General features: G+C 43.4%; 1 protein-coding gene across 1 annotated transcript in view; it reads right to left on the bottom strand.

Annotated features, from left to right (window-relative positions):
- CCNI (cyclin I) overlaps positions 1-14,711 on the bottom strand; it is a 64,845-nt gene extending 50,134 nt beyond the window's left edge. The window contains exon 1 of the mRNA XM_061583335.1: positions 14,175-14,711. The gene's annotated coding sequence lies outside the window, so the exon portion shown is untranslated. The remainder of the gene's footprint in view (positions 1-14,174) is intronic.
- Between the last annotated feature and the right edge of the window lie 814 nt (positions 14,712-15,525).

Below are 15,525 nucleotides of genomic sequence, written 5' to 3'. Positions count from 1 at the left end.
AATATGTAAGAACAGATAAAGTGGTGTCAAGTAGTGCGGAATTTTGCACTGGTGTTAAAGAGACAGAGTGGTTCTCACATCTTGGTGGACAGAGTACAAAAGGAAATGGCTTAGGGATGCCAGGTTCAATCCCTGAGACTGATCCTGTGTCTTTAGGAGAAGACAAAGTCAGCCAAGTGCAGGCGTGCTTGCAACCCTGTAATGGGAAAAACCACAAGGTGGAATTCTCCCTCCCCCCTGCATGACTTTCAAAGATACAGAAGACCTCTTGGAGGCTGGGCCTGGCAACCAAGAGGTCTTCTGTATCTTTAAAAGTTGTGCAGGGGGAAGGGAGAATTCCACCTTGTGGTTTTTCCTATTACAGGGTTGCAAGAACACCTGCACTTGGCTGACTTTCTTTTCTCCTAAAAATACAGGATCAGTCTCAGGGATTGAACCTGGCAACCCTAAAATGGCTGAAATGATGATGTGACCCAGTCCCCCAACCAAAGGTAAGTTCTGTATGCACTCCAGACAGCATAATAACACTTAGCATTTATACAGCATATGTCCCTTTTGCATGTTTTAAACTAGGCTTTGTGTATGTGTGTGTTTATTTAAATATTTTTAAATTTTCCAAAAGTAACAACAAAGAATACAAAGCAAGATTAAGTAGGTAGGTAATTAGGGAAGAGAACTGCAAAGGGGAGAGTGTATGAATATAGCTGATGGGATCTCTAGACTGGGGACTGTGAAAGTTCTAATGTGGATTGGGGTTTCATAAAGTTTGCCATAGCAAACTGAACATAGGGGAAAGCAGGTGTTTTCCAGATACACACTCTTTAAAAACTCTTTTGACTTTTAAATGGCCCAAGGACGCTTTGGCACAAACTCTGCTGCCGTGAAATTGGCACTGAACAGAGGAGAAGGGAAGAGATGGGTATATATTCAGAGGAGACCACGGAAGCCAGCTTTGTATGCATGCAGATGTCCTGCCCCTCTACAAAGAAGTGTGTTTTTACTTCTGCTTCTCAAAAATACTGACATGCATTTGAGACGTTCATCTGTTGTTTACTCCGCTTCAAGTATCCCCCAAATAGAGTCGGTTTGTCCCAAGAAAAAGTCACACTTTTAAGGCATTTTTCTCCATTTGTGCACAATTCCTGCCAGCAATAAAACTATTCCTGACACTAATCGACATCTGCTGCTGGGTCTTGCATTAAAACTGGCTGAAAAATGCAATCAAAGGGATGGTTGAAATATTTAAATCCTTTTTTTCTTGTGGTTTAACACTCACAACGTCTTTATTTTCAGGCACATGAATAGATAACACCCTATTCACAACAATTGTTATTAATAATAACTCACTTTTTACCCAAAAGTGTCTTAAAGTGACTTATAACGAAAGAAGAGAAATAACAAGAAACACTAAAACCGAGTAAGAAGAGCAGGAATAAAACAAGAAGCTAAAATGATCATCCGTAAATATTTACCCCAAAAAATGAGCAAAAAAAGATGACAGACACAGTAAGCTGCCTTATACTGAGTCAGACCATTGATCCATCTAGCTCAGTATTATATACACTGCAGTGGCTCTCCAGGGTTCCAGAGAAGGGACATTCCCAGCCCTACCTGGAAATGTCAGGGATTGAACCGTGGACCTTTTGACCGCAAAGCAGATGCTCTGCCACTGAGCTGCAGCCTTTCTCCAAGTTTCCATGGAGTTTTTACAGTTGAAAAATGGAAATGGACTGCCTTCAAGTCAATCCCAACTTATGGCGACCCTATGAATAGGGTTTTCATGGTAAGCGGTGTTCAGGGGGGGCTTACCATTGCCTCCCTCTGAGGCTAGTCCTCCCCAGCTGGCTAGGGCCTGCTCAGCTTGCCACAGCTGCACAAGCCAGCCCCTTCCTTGTCCGCAACTGCCAGCTGGGGGGCAACTGGGCTCTTTAGGACTCTGCAGCTTGCCCACGGCTGCACAGGTGGCAGGGCCCGTAACCCCTGAGCCACTCCCTGTGGGGGTGATCTTTAGCTGGCCCTTGACACCCAGAAGACACGAGCGGGGATTTGAACTCACAGACTCTGGACTCCCAGCCAGGCTCTCCTCCCCACTGTGCTATATTGTGCTGTATGTACCTTAATGTTAATTATAGAGCATGCAGCCTGAGCTGCTTTTATGCAGAAAATCAGCTTATAGATATAATAAAGAAAAAAAATCCAAGGGATGTGACCACTCAGTCAATGCAGAAGAATACATAAGCAGCAGTATCACATCCTCCATTGAAATGAATGAGGAAGTCCCGGCTTGCAAGACTCTGTGTACAGAGCTCTGTATTGTTGCGCACAAAAAAAGCTTAAGCATCATTTTTGCCACTGCTTTTCTGCTCTCCAGGATTTCAGTCAGGGGACGTTGCCAGCACTACTTGGAAATGTCAGGGATTGAACCTGGGACCTTCTGCTTGCAAAGCAGATGCCATATTACTGAGCTGCAGCCCTTGCTCAACCAAAGAGAGTTTAGTTTCACAGACTGCCTAGCGCAAGGGCTCGGATTGTGTTACATAAACACTCACATTTTAAACGCTGTATTCGAAGCATCTGAAAAAGGAAGTCAATATTGGAACACAGGAAGCTGCTTTGTACAGAGTCAGACCATTTGTCTAGCTGGCTCAATACTGTCTACTCTGACTGGCAGCAGGTATCCAGGGTTTCAGACACGGGACACCCCCGCACTGGCCTGGAGATGCCAGGGATTGAACCTGGCCTGGTACAAAATTAAGGGCCAAAAGCCTAGGCAATTAAAAATGATTTTGCCTAGCGCCTAGAAACAGACAGCGATTGTGCCAGGCGTGACTCCTGCGGACAGCAGTCCACGGACACAGAGCAACCACTGAAAAGGCCCGCTTTTGCATTGCCACCCTCCACACCTCCCTTGGAGGCGGCATGTGGAGAAGAGCCTCTGATGATGAACGCAGGGTCTGGGTTGGTTCATTCGCAAGATGCCTGTCATTGGGATAGGTGGGGTGTATATGTTGGGAGGGCTTATATATTATTTATTTATTATTTAATTTATATCCCGCCCTTCCTCCCAGGAGGTGCCCAGGGCAGCAAACAAAGCGCTAAAAACATTTTAAAACATCATAAAAACAGATCTTAAAATACATTAAAACAAAACAGCATTAAAAACATTTAAAAACCACCTTTAAAAAGGGTTAAAAACATTATTAAAAAACATATTAAGCAATTCTAACACAGACGCAGACTGGGATAGGTCTCAACCTAAAAGGCTTGTTGAAAGAGGAAAGTCTTCAAAAGGTGCCAAAAAGATAGCAGAGATGGCACCTGCCTAATATTCAAAGGGAGGGAATTCCACAGGGTAGGTGCTGCCACACTATTACAAAGAAGGATGCACGCTGTATGTATCTCTTTTCCCTGCCAACCAAATCAGGAAGGAAAGACAGCCTTTGCCCCACTGGAGACCCCAGACATTAAGAATCAAGGCTGATTCCAACTGCATAACCCCTGCATCTTTTCATTTTGTTTCATGGTCACATGAGACTGGGAGGAAATGTCAGGAACAGGCCCACACAGAGACATATACTTCAACAATTAGCATCCGGACTCACGAAAGGAGGCCATTTATGGAAGGGGCCTTAAGCAACAATAGCACCCGCTTAGATGGCTTTAAAATTGGATGCATTCATGAAGAGGGGGAGGAGCCGTAACTCAATGGTTAGAACACATGCTTTGCATGCAAAAGGTCCAAATTTTAATACCTGGCATCTCCAGTTCAGGAAGCAGGTAATGGAAAGCCTGAGACTCTGCAGAGCTGCCGCAAGTCAGAATAAAATGGACCAATGATCTGACTGTAAGGCAACCTCACAACTATAAACAGCAGTTTCATGAGATCTAGAAACAGAACCTCCATATCTATAGGTAGTATTCCTGTGAAGGTTATGGCAACCCCAACAGTAACTAGTACAACTAGAAGAAGGAAAAGAGGTGGTTGAAACTGATCTTCTGCCACTGCCTGCCCTAGTTACAAGGCAAACCTTGCCCCATGAGCACCACTACCCATCCCCACTCTGGAGGCAATTCCCAACATTCCCCTTCAAGTGCATGGACCAGTCCACACCTCTTCCAGTCTGGCTGCAGAGAAAAGGCAGTGAGCTGTTTGTCCAATGATATTTGGGACATACTGTTGCTAGATTTACAGCAGGGGTTATGAGAGGAGTGAAACCGCGCACGTCCTGCAGTAAAGCGCCCCTAGAGCATTTTATAGAACTGTCATTCTGACGATAGTTTTTTTACAATGCTCCAAATTTACTGCAGAGCACATGGAGGGGGGGATGTGGAGAAGCAAGCAGAAACAACGGCACCTCCCTCAATAAAACAACAATACAAACTCAGTCCATCCAAGCCGAAAACTAGAGATTCAGAGGACTTGCTTCCAAATGTGCAAAGCAAAAGCATTTTCAAGGGAGATACTGCAGAAGGGAGAATGCCTAACCCTTGCCCTCTCACCACCACATGCTCCCCACACAGCCCCTTCCCCTCTTGACAGGGAAAGGCAGTCTTAGGGTCAGGTTGAAAGAAAAGGATTGCAGGTGGAAGCAGTGTCAGGAAAAGGGTCAAGCACTCCTGCAAATGCCCATATCTTGTGCTGATGCTGGACGCAAACACAGGATTGGGATCCTGTTGATGTGCTGTCCAACACATTCCTCTCCCTGAGTGAATATTCAGATTTTTGAGGATTTTTACTTTTTTAAAAAAGGTACGTGCAGACATTTTGTTTTAATCCTAATGTTATCTACTTCAAAGCCTCTATTCCAGGGGTTCCCAAATTGTGGTCCATGGACCATCAGAGGTCTGCAAGCTTATTCAGGTGGTCCGTGGCATGATATTAAATAGCTATATTGATTTTAATTGTATCTGTACAATTCTAGAATTCAATTAATTTTTTGCAGATGCAAATTGTAAGACAATAAATTAAAAATCATACAATATGTAGTGCAGTGGATTGCAATGGCTACACAGCCAGAAAAAAAATCATTAAGGGGTCCACCAAGGTCCTCAGCAATTTTCAAGTGGCCTGTGGGGAAGACAGTTTAAGGAACCACTGATCTATTCCATCCACTATTGACTAAGATCATAAAAGGAAGGAAATGGCTGAGACAAGACAGGGCATGTAAGTATCAAATTAAAAGAAAATTGCTTGTCCCTCCAACCTTGCCTCAACTCCAAAGTTTGAACAAGGAGAATATCTGTTATTTCAATAGTTTTGGAAATCGCGTTGTTTGGCCTGGAGAGAGATTCTTAACTAACAATCAGATTTCAACAAAGGAAAGAGAGATTCTGCATTGCCTGGTTTAGGATACAGCCTCTGCAAGGTAAAGAGGGGAACAGATTTTACAGCAAGGGTCCCCGTCCAAACCACACATATATACACACACACATCTTTTTGCAACACAACAAAGGCCAGTCCAGTTTGTCTCCCAAGGAGGACAGGTCATTGTTTAAAATACTGTTTACCTTTACAAGATGCCACAGAAAATAAATTCTGCACACAGGAAAAAAAACAATAAAATAATGGTATAACAAAAAAATCTATAAGCTATAAAAAAAATCCAAGCAGCACAAAGGCAGAGTTCACATGCAACACTAACTAGCCAATATATGCCCACAGGGCCATGCCAAGACGTGTTGGTGCTCCAGATAGAAAATTCAAATGGTGCGCCCCTCATGCTAATTAGTATGGGAATAATCAATCAGGATGTTCTTCTGCTCAATGCCTAGAGAAATGAACAGTTGCACGAATACACTGGTCAGATACAGGTGTCTTCAAACCCACTTTTCTGTGCACCATTGTAGGGCTGCCCCAGACCAGGGTTGATATAAATAAATGGTTTTTTTTAAAAAAAAAAAGTTAAAAGTTGGATTTTTTAAATTTAAAACAGATTTCAGAATTTTCTTAAAACAATTAGTAAAAAAAGAGCCTAGGTCAAAGATATCATCATGAATACTAATTATACAACTTTGAATTATAGTCTATGAATATGTTAACAGCAGTTTATGGAGATGGGGATAACCTGATCAGTCCTATTCTGCAGGTGGTGCACATGAAGTACATGTGCTCTCACTCTTGCTCGCTCTCTTGCCTCTCTCAAAGTGCAAAGATTAAAGAAGGTCAATGACTACAGAACTTGGGGAGATGGAGTAGATCTGAACAAGGACAAGACCACTGAAGTGGCAATCTAGCTGAACAGCGGTAGCATCTTCCGCAGCTGTAGAAAGAATATTTTCTTTCTTTGGACTAATTCATTTTAAATTGAGAAATAAGTTGGGAACTGAAAAAGCAGGAAAGCTTGTATTTCTTTTCCAAATAATGAACAAGAAAGGCAAAAGTGAAGAAAGAGAAGACTGAGAACTATACCACCCAATACTTTACATTTCTCATGTTGACTTGGTTGAAATATGGCCTAAATTTTATTTTTGAAGAACTTTACATTTATCTAAAGGCTGAAATAGTTAACCATTCAAAAATCCATGTGTGTGTTTTGTTAATGTTATTGTTTAATGAAGAAGAAAACTAACCAGAAGAATAAACAATCTTATTCATAAAATTTCTAAAGCCTGTTTGGTGGTGGTGATTCTGGTACATCAGGACAAAAATATCATGATTAATTGAACAGTTGGAGCTGTTTCATCTCTGAATTACTTCACAAATTCATTCTGCTTTAGTATTAAAATGACCACATTAGCATCCCCCTTTTTTTTATGAAAACTAATCCGAAAACAATTTACAACAATTACTTAATGTGTACCTGTCTTCTAATGAAACCTGCTTCTTTGAATATGGATTAAGGTTATATTAAACAACAATGTACTTCTACTAAATAATGATGATTAAATAGAACCTTCCTCACTCGTGATTTAAAATGTGATGTGAATCACTAAAATTGAGTTCTTGAGAGAAGTGATTTAAATCAAATCAATCCTGCCCTAGATGCCAATTAAGCTTGCACAATCATAATGTATACATCCCTATGTAATTGACAGCAATGAAAGTTGTACATATGGCTGGGGAAGGGTTGGCGCAAAAAAACCCCACACACAACTTTTTTCAGCAGCGATACTTTGCTTGTATGAGTGCTGGTAAAGGTTACCTTGAAAGAAAGACACTTGGATTACTCACCATCCACCAAGAACTGCATGACTGGCTGTACCTTTTTTATATATAAACTAATAGATACCAGCAATTGTCTGGGAAAGTTCCCAAATACAATACACCTTGTATTTTCCCTCTGAAAGCTGCAAACCTCGAGGCAAAATATCCTTCAGCAGGAAACATCAGAGTGACAACTACTTTTATCTGATAAAGCGTTGATTACTTTGTTTTTAATTTTTATATACTCTACCGGAGAAGCCTTGGGATGCTTTCCTGAAATGCAGGGCTTCAGTCAGATCATCCCAGGGTGCAACCAGACTCAATGCTGGGCATAGCAGCTGCAATCAAAACCAGTTTCCTCTCCCCCAACCCAAAATAATATTTACTCAGAAATGAGCACATCATTACCCTGCCAGCCAATGATGTGGAGCGGGGGAAGACCTGGGCAGATCTGCATAAACATCACTGGGGGGGCAAGGCTTGACATAGGCAGGAGTGGCACATGTAGTGGGGTGGAGCTCTCCTGCCAACACTGGCTCTGCTGCTTATCTGGGCAGGACTAGGGCAGCAGGGTCACCACTGCCAATCTAGCAGGGCTGGGGTCACCATCGCCATTCCCAATGGTGTAACCATGTGGCCCCACCCCATCCAGGTAAGCAGCCGTGATGCCAGTGTTGGGAAGGCGATTCCATTCCACCACCGCTCCTGGACAAAGCACTGCTATTTTGGGCACCACATCGACATCCAAGGCCACACCTAATTCTAACGTTCCTTACTCAACTGTGAGGCATCACATTCTCCCACCTCCGTCTTCCATTGCATCCTCCTCTTTCTTTGAAGACCATGTTAACACTATTGTAAACCAGCCTCCTACTTAACACACCTGGTAGCCAAAGGCGACAAGGAATTCCATCACAGGAGAGCGAGCACATTGGCAGAAATCCATCTCTTCGCCATTTGTCCACCTGGCCCTAGCCTGCTGTGAAGTCAGTTTGCTGCAATTCCATGCTGATGGTGTGATGGTAATGATCGCAGCTTATATTAAGCCTTTCCCACCCACTGAGGGTTGATTCAGGCATTACTCCTAAAACAAAATCTTTTTTTATTTTTAACCTTGTTTTCATTTTTTATTGTTTAATTTTTTTATTGTTTAAACCAAAAAACTAAACAAACAGAAGAACATCCCCTACCACTACAGGAGTGCCAAAGACATGACATACAGGAAATAAAGAAAACAGTTCATCACTTGATGAGATGCATCATCAAGTGACAGGTGTCATGTATGTGTGGGAATGAGCCACTAGAGCTCAAATCCTTCAGACAAGCCAGAACTTCTGTATCACCTCAAAGATAAATTCACAGGATCCGTTTTATACCTGGGTCTTTATGATCTTCTGCAGAAGCTCTTTTCTGTGTTTCCCTGCCACGGGTGGCGGAACTGGTGACCAGAGTCAGAGCTTTTGTGATACCCAGTGCCCTAGCTGCAGATTGCTGACCCCGGAGAGATTTACTGGGCACCAATTATTTTCTTCTTTTCAGCACAGGGGGAGAAACATTTTATTTACTCAGGCCTTTTGGATTTGGTTTTAACACTGTTTTTTGTTTTGCTGAATTATTTTAATGCAGCTTTTAAATTCTGCCTTTTAGAACTTAACTGATTTTTATATAAGCAACTACAGCAACCTTGTTGACTGAAGAACAGGAGGCAGAAAACGTGTCCAAAATAAAATAAACAAAATGCATTAAGCTGCAAGGTGTGCTGAGCTAAGTTGATATGTACACGTCCATCAGCTGAGGGCTGCAACATCAAGTGAGTGCTTGCATATATGAAAGAATTGTCACAAACCTAGGAGCACAGATCCATAACACCTCAAACGCAATATTCAGTTGCCAGTCTTCTAATACACAACAACCAACCGTGGAGAAATCAAATGATGGAGGTATGTATGCATGTGGGAATCAGGCTGGCTCTGACGTACCACTCATGCCTATGTATGAAATTAAAGAGAGGAGGCTGTTCCATTAGGGCGAATCAAGCACTGCCCCACGAACCTCAGTCTGCCTTCAACCAGCCACCACCTGCCTGCCTTCTTACTTGCAACCAATCAGGCAGTGGCTCTGCCTGTCATTGGCTCTAGCTTTACCTACTGTTGGTCTCTTTGTCTTCCGCCCTACCAGTCCCAAATGGGGACCCAGCCACCACTGGAAAAAGGCACCATTGCTTTTGATTTTCAGGTGTCTCTTGAAGACCTTTTTATGTAATGCAGTTGTGCTATCCCATCTGTAGAACTGTCTCTCTCTAATGCTACTTGGCTCCCTCCTTACTGAGTTTCAAGCATGTTATGAAAGCACACCACTTTAATCAAGCTTTTAAACCAGAGTGATGTTGTTTGGTTTTCTATTAGAATGCCTGCTGCAGTTTTGTTTAATAGCAGGACTTTTAACTTGAGTTTTAGTTTATATTTTAATGTTTTATTGTGTATTTTGCTGCTTTGACTGGACAGATGTATAAACTGCCCTGAGATCTTCATTCATGAAGGGTGATTTTAAAAACAATCAGATGTAGACAGGCCTCCGTGACTGTTTAATTTTTTTTTATTAGCCAGTCATTTTAATTATTTTTTATTGTTTGCATGGGATTTTATATTGTATTTGTATAAATTGTTTATTTAGTATTTAGTATTTATTAAATTTATATCCTGCCCTTCCTCTCAGAAGGAGCCCAGAGCAGCTGTTGTGCACCCCTGTGTTATATCGTATGAATTGGCTATATATACATACTTCTATAAATAAACAGAATTAAGCATTGATATCCTAGAGCTTAACTACGCCTAAAACTCTCTCATTTTGCACCATCAACAATGCTTAATGGCATCTTTTGGGCAAACATGTCACAAGGTATTTGGAGTTGTTTCTTCAACCTACAAAGGTAAAGGTACACATTCCATTCATGCAAGAGTGTCAAAGGTAGGTTCTCTCTTCCCACCCCCCACCCAGTTTTCTGTAGACCTCAGTATGGGATGAAAGGAGGCAAGAGACATGCATGTAATTAATGTTTAAATTGGGGCTGGGAAAATCCCAATCATTTGACCCAGAAATGTGGTGCTCACATCTAAGAACTATTTTCTAGACTCTGTTTATAACTTTCTGTCAAATAAACAAACGACCATCTTTTTTAGGACAAACATCATACCTGACAGTGTGACTCACAGGCAGGGTGGGTGGGGGTTTAAGGTAACTTGTTAAATCCACCCATTTTTAAAAAAGATTGAAGTAAAATGTTACCCAAGGTCTAAAAGGAAATCCTTCAAGACAACAATTAATTCTCTTTAGCAGTTCTGTGAGTGATGCTTTGAACCAGGCTCACACAACAAAAATATGAACCCACAAAATCCTGGAGCCCACAAGGATCATTTCCCCCTCCAAGGAGATTATAAACAAAAGTGCTGTAATCAGCTGTATCCTAGAGGTCACAAACTCTGGAACAACCAAGGCATCGCCACAGAACAGCTGGGGAAAACAAGAAAGAAAACAGCCTGAGAAAAAGAGCGCTTCAAAGAAGGACTCCTACAAAGCCAACCTTTGAATGGGGAGTTGAAAGGAAAAGGAGTCCCTACTGCCTAAACCATGGATTGCACATTGTTGTACCAAACCACAGCACACAGATCATACAGCCACAAGTCACTGTGCATACACTTTCCTCATGGTTGTGGGGGCACCTTTGTAGTCGTTTTTTCATCCTTGTAAGAGCTGACATGGTATAGTGCAATGGTTTCCAAACTTTTTTTTCCTATGGACTACTTGAAAATTGTTGATGGTCTTTGCAGCCCACTTAATGATTTTCTGCTTGTTTTAGCAATTGTGCTGTGCTACGGGCTGTATGAATCTTGTACTGTATTGTATTTTGACAGCTTCTTGTATTTCTTATATTGTACTTTACTGTATTTCAATTTGCATTCCATATAACACAAATTGTAATGCAATACAACATAATACAATACAGAAAAGCAGAAGAAGAAATAAATATACAATAAAAAAATCAATACGAATATATAACGTCGGCATGCTGTGGACCATCTGAATGAAGCTCACAGAGCACCGGTGGTCCACAGACCACAATTTGGGAACCTCTGGTATAGTGGATAACAGTGGAATCCTATACATGTCTACTCAGAAGTATGATCCATTGAATTTAATGGGACTTACTTCCAGATAAAGCAAACCTTGCCTCTGCCATGAACACACCAATCTCAGTTTCAGGCTCACCCTACCTCCCCCCCCCCAAAATGATACTGACCTACCTTACAGGGCTGGTGTATGAAATACAACAAGCTACTATATGAGAAACACTGATCATTCAGAAAGCACTGTATGTGATTAAAAGCAACTCAATCAACTTTGCAATTAGTGCACATTGCTTTTTTAAAATCTGACGGGTTTTTTAAAAGACATGATTCACCAGTAATGGAGGGTTTTTCATTAAAATATTTCATGTGTCATTTATGAAAAATAACCCAAAGACATGGCAGTTTGATCCATCCTAAAAAAAGGTTTAACAACCTGTGCCAAAGAAAGCTGAATCCTTTGAGTCAATTTCAATGAAGCAAATTGAGACAAATTGCATAGTTTCAAGGAACATAGGACACTGCCTTAAACCAAGTCAGACCAATGCCCCATCTAGCTAAATATAGAAAGATGGGCAGCGGTTCTCCAAACAATCCTCCTCAGCCCTACCTCAAGAGAGCAGAGACTGACCTTCTGTACGGAAAGTAGGTGCTCTACCACTGAGGCACATCTTTTTGGCTTCCCTAGTCACAGTGAGTGGTAAGGAATTTTGGCAGAAACATTTTTTTTTTACACAGAAAGTATACCCAGTAGCACGTTCTGTGCTTCACTGACACATATATGAGATGTGTTACAGATGCAAACAACCTTGAACAGGTGCAAACTAGACACCTCTATTGAAGAACGTAAGGTCCCCACAGGGCTGGGATCCATTTCCTTTTCATTCCATAATGTGCCACACAAATAAGAAATAAATTGTAATAAATCATTATTTGGCACCAGACAATCTGTTTTGGCTACAGGTCTTGACCCTCTGGGCTTTCTTTTTTTAGTTTATGCTTGCATTAAGTGATTGCAACACGACACCAGTGCAAAGGGAGCTCTAGTCCCGTTGGCAAGGGCAGGAGTCCGCTAAGCTCGGCCACTCCCTCCTCCAGCCCCTGGCACACCTCTCCCCCTGCCCACAACTGACATGCAAAGCCTTAGGCAGCTGCACCGTCCCAACTTGCTGCACAAGGGCAACATCTTGGTCCTTTTTTTAATTGCAACATTGCACTAGTGCAAGGGTCCCTTGTGCCTGGCTCTCAACAGCTGACCAAAGGCTTACTCCTTTAAAGATACCAGTTTGGTTGGAAGGATTCTCATTACCTCCACAGGGAGGGATGCAACCCACCACCGCAAAGGACTTATTCGGAATTCTGGGGAAGGGGGAAAGGCATTTTAGCATGTGTTTTTTAAATTGTTTTTTTTAAAATGTGTTTTTCAATTTGTGTATTTGTTTTTAATTGCTGTAAACCGCCCAGAGACCGTTGGCTATGGGGCGGTATATAAATGTAATAAATAAAATAAGGGTGGGCAGAAAAGCATTTCCAGCAGTCACCCGCTACTCCCTGGGCAATCGCTACAACCCAGTTGGAACAGGGGACCGAAATCGCATTTCAAACGCAGCTTCCATATTCTGCAACGCTTCTCTCAGCCACAATGACGTCACCAGGAGGCAGAGCTGCGCGGACTGCTCGGATGTAAACAAGCCGCCTAAAACAGAAACGGAAAATATGGGCACGATCGGGGGGGGGGGCACTTTTCAAAAATAGTCCCTCGCCAAACACTGCAGAATTGGCACAACTGAAGGCGGCCTTCGCAGCTAAATGCGTGACGTTTGAAGGATTTCAAGAGACGACACGACGCAAGGGCCGAGGCCTACCACTAGGTGCTTTCTGCAAAACGGACATTTTTGGCGTTGCCAACAGCCCAATGGTTTCAGCTCCCAGAGACTCAAACTGAGCATGCACCACTGCACTTGGTCGAAAGGCATCCAAAAAGAATAGGGCAAAGCCTGCACTAAGCAGCCCGATCCTACCCACGCATAGGTGCATGAGAAAGCAAGCCCCACTGAGTTCAACGGTCCTGCCTCCCAAGCCAGCATGCATAGGGCTGCAGCCTTGGCTGTTCGCCGCCTTTTTTCCTGGCATTTCTTTTCGCATGCAAGCCGCCACCGTTCGCACCCTGTGCACGGAAATCTTCTGCCCCGTGTGGCAAAGGCATTGTGCTCGCGGTCGAACTGGGAGAGCACCCAGTGTTGGAGCCCCGAAAAGACCACGCTTCTGCACACCACAGCCCGGCTGCTGAAGGGTCCCCGCATGCATTATGTAAACAACAACACGGGAAACGGTTTAAGCGCCACCACAAAGCGCACACAGGACCCAAAATGTAGATATTTAACAATGGGAGGACAAGATACCTTGGGGGAGGGGGAGGTATCTGCGAAAAAAACATTCGTAGAGAAATTTAATTCGGCTGCCAGAGCAGGCAATAACCGCTTTAAAGCCAACGATATATTCTTGGAACGTGTTTAAGTCCTCCTGTGGCCGACTGCACGCAAACGGTTTGGGGGAGGTATTGTTTGTGCGGATCAAGGATGCAAACGGAGGGCTGTAACAAGAATATATTAACTATATGTGCGCGCACGCGCGCCGAGGGGACGCTAGGATTAATGACTGGTTTGCATAGGAGCCTTGCTTGGATTTCAGCCTCTATCACTGATGTCAACAAAGAAGCTTGCAACCTGATCTGTCCCAGGTAGCCACCACAGAAAAGGACAGAGGCAAAGGGAACAACTTTTTTAAAAAAGCCTACCGTGCAACCTGGATCATAGAAAAAATAGGCAATATGGACACGCAAACAAGTTGCAAAAAGGGTCCCACCAGAAACAAAGCATCAGTCCATTAAGTTATTTTTTGCTCACCTCCCCTGCAAAGCTGTACAAATCCCCGTTGCAACTGGCCAGCATCCGCTCCATTAAAACCCCATGGTGGCGGCTCCAACCGGGCAAGAGAGAGAAAGCGATGGTTTGCTTTTTCGATCTTCGTTAGTTTCCGGCTCGTTCCATGTTAGATGGAGAAGCGGCGGCGGCGCGGCGGCTGCCCGCGGTGTTCATGCCTCCATGGTTGGTAGCTTGTTTGGGGCTCTCTTAGCGGCGCTTTGGGGCTGGAGGGGGGAGGAGGAGGAGGAGGGGAGACGTCCCTCTGAGCGTTCAACCTGGCCCTATTGTTGTGGTTGCTGCTGCCACTACCGCCTCCCCCGGGGCAAAGAAAAGCGCCTTGCTAGCTTGGGAAGGGGAGGCAAAAATGGAAGGGGAAAAAAAGGAGGGAAGGGAAAGGGGGGTGGGAAATAAAATAAAAAAACAAGAAAAAAAGAGAGAGAGCGAAGCAGAGAGCGAGCCGCTTCCCGGGGGGGAGCAGGGGAGGGAAAAAAGAGCCGACAGCGGGCGGCCGCGCCTCTTCCCCCGCCCTCTCCCCCGCCCTCGCCGCTCCTCCTCCAGCGCGCAAAGGGAGAACTCGGCGCGCCAAGGAGAGGTAGGAGAGGAGGAAGGGCGATTCGCGCGCCTTCTGGAGCGCGCACGGGAACCCGAGCTGATGGTCAGGACTTTTTGATTTTTGGCAAAAAATGAAGTGCCGGTACTACTGTTGCCACTTGAGTAATTTCCCCACCAAATTTAGTGTTTTAGGGCACATCTGGTGGCGAATTTTCCTGTCTAGTGGGAACTCTAGTGGATGTCAAACATTTTATGGCCAGAATCTGGTGGTTTTTACCAATTCTTCAATTTCGGTGTTTTTTTCCATTGTGTATTTCATGAAACTGTACAGCCAAAATCTAGCTTTTTTTAAAAAAAAACAACTTTCTACTTTCGGACATTTTCTTGTATCTTTAGTTGTTTGCATTTCTCTTCCCGTAAGCTGTGGCTAATTGGCTACCCCTTTGATTGAAAGGCTATCAGAGTAATGTACCCAATGCCACACAGTGAGCCAGTGATGGAGAGGAAGATTATTAAATCTCTAGATCTTCTGCTGTGCTTCTTTTAAAGGTATAAAGACAAGGAGGTTCTTGCTAGTTGGCTTTGTTGTTGTTATATGCCTTCAAATCAATTACGATGTATGGCGATGCTGTAAAAAAAATTTTTTATATATTCATAGGGTTTTCATGGTAAGAGGTATTCAGAGGTGGTTTTTACCATTGCCTTCCTCTAATTGTATTCCCAGGTGGAATCCTATCCAAGTACTAACCAGGCCTGACCCTGCTTGGCTTCCGAGATCAGA

This window comes from Rhineura floridana, chromosome 9 (genome assembly GCF_030035675.1).
Source record: "Rhineura floridana isolate rRhiFlo1 chromosome 9, rRhiFlo1.hap2, whole genome shotgun sequence".
In the NCBI taxonomy this organism is placed as follows: Eukaryota; Metazoa; Chordata; class Lepidosauria; order Squamata; family Rhineuridae; genus Rhineura; species Rhineura floridana.
Note: the sequence above shows the minus strand (reverse complement) of the source record. Positions and strands in the feature narration are given on the sequence as shown.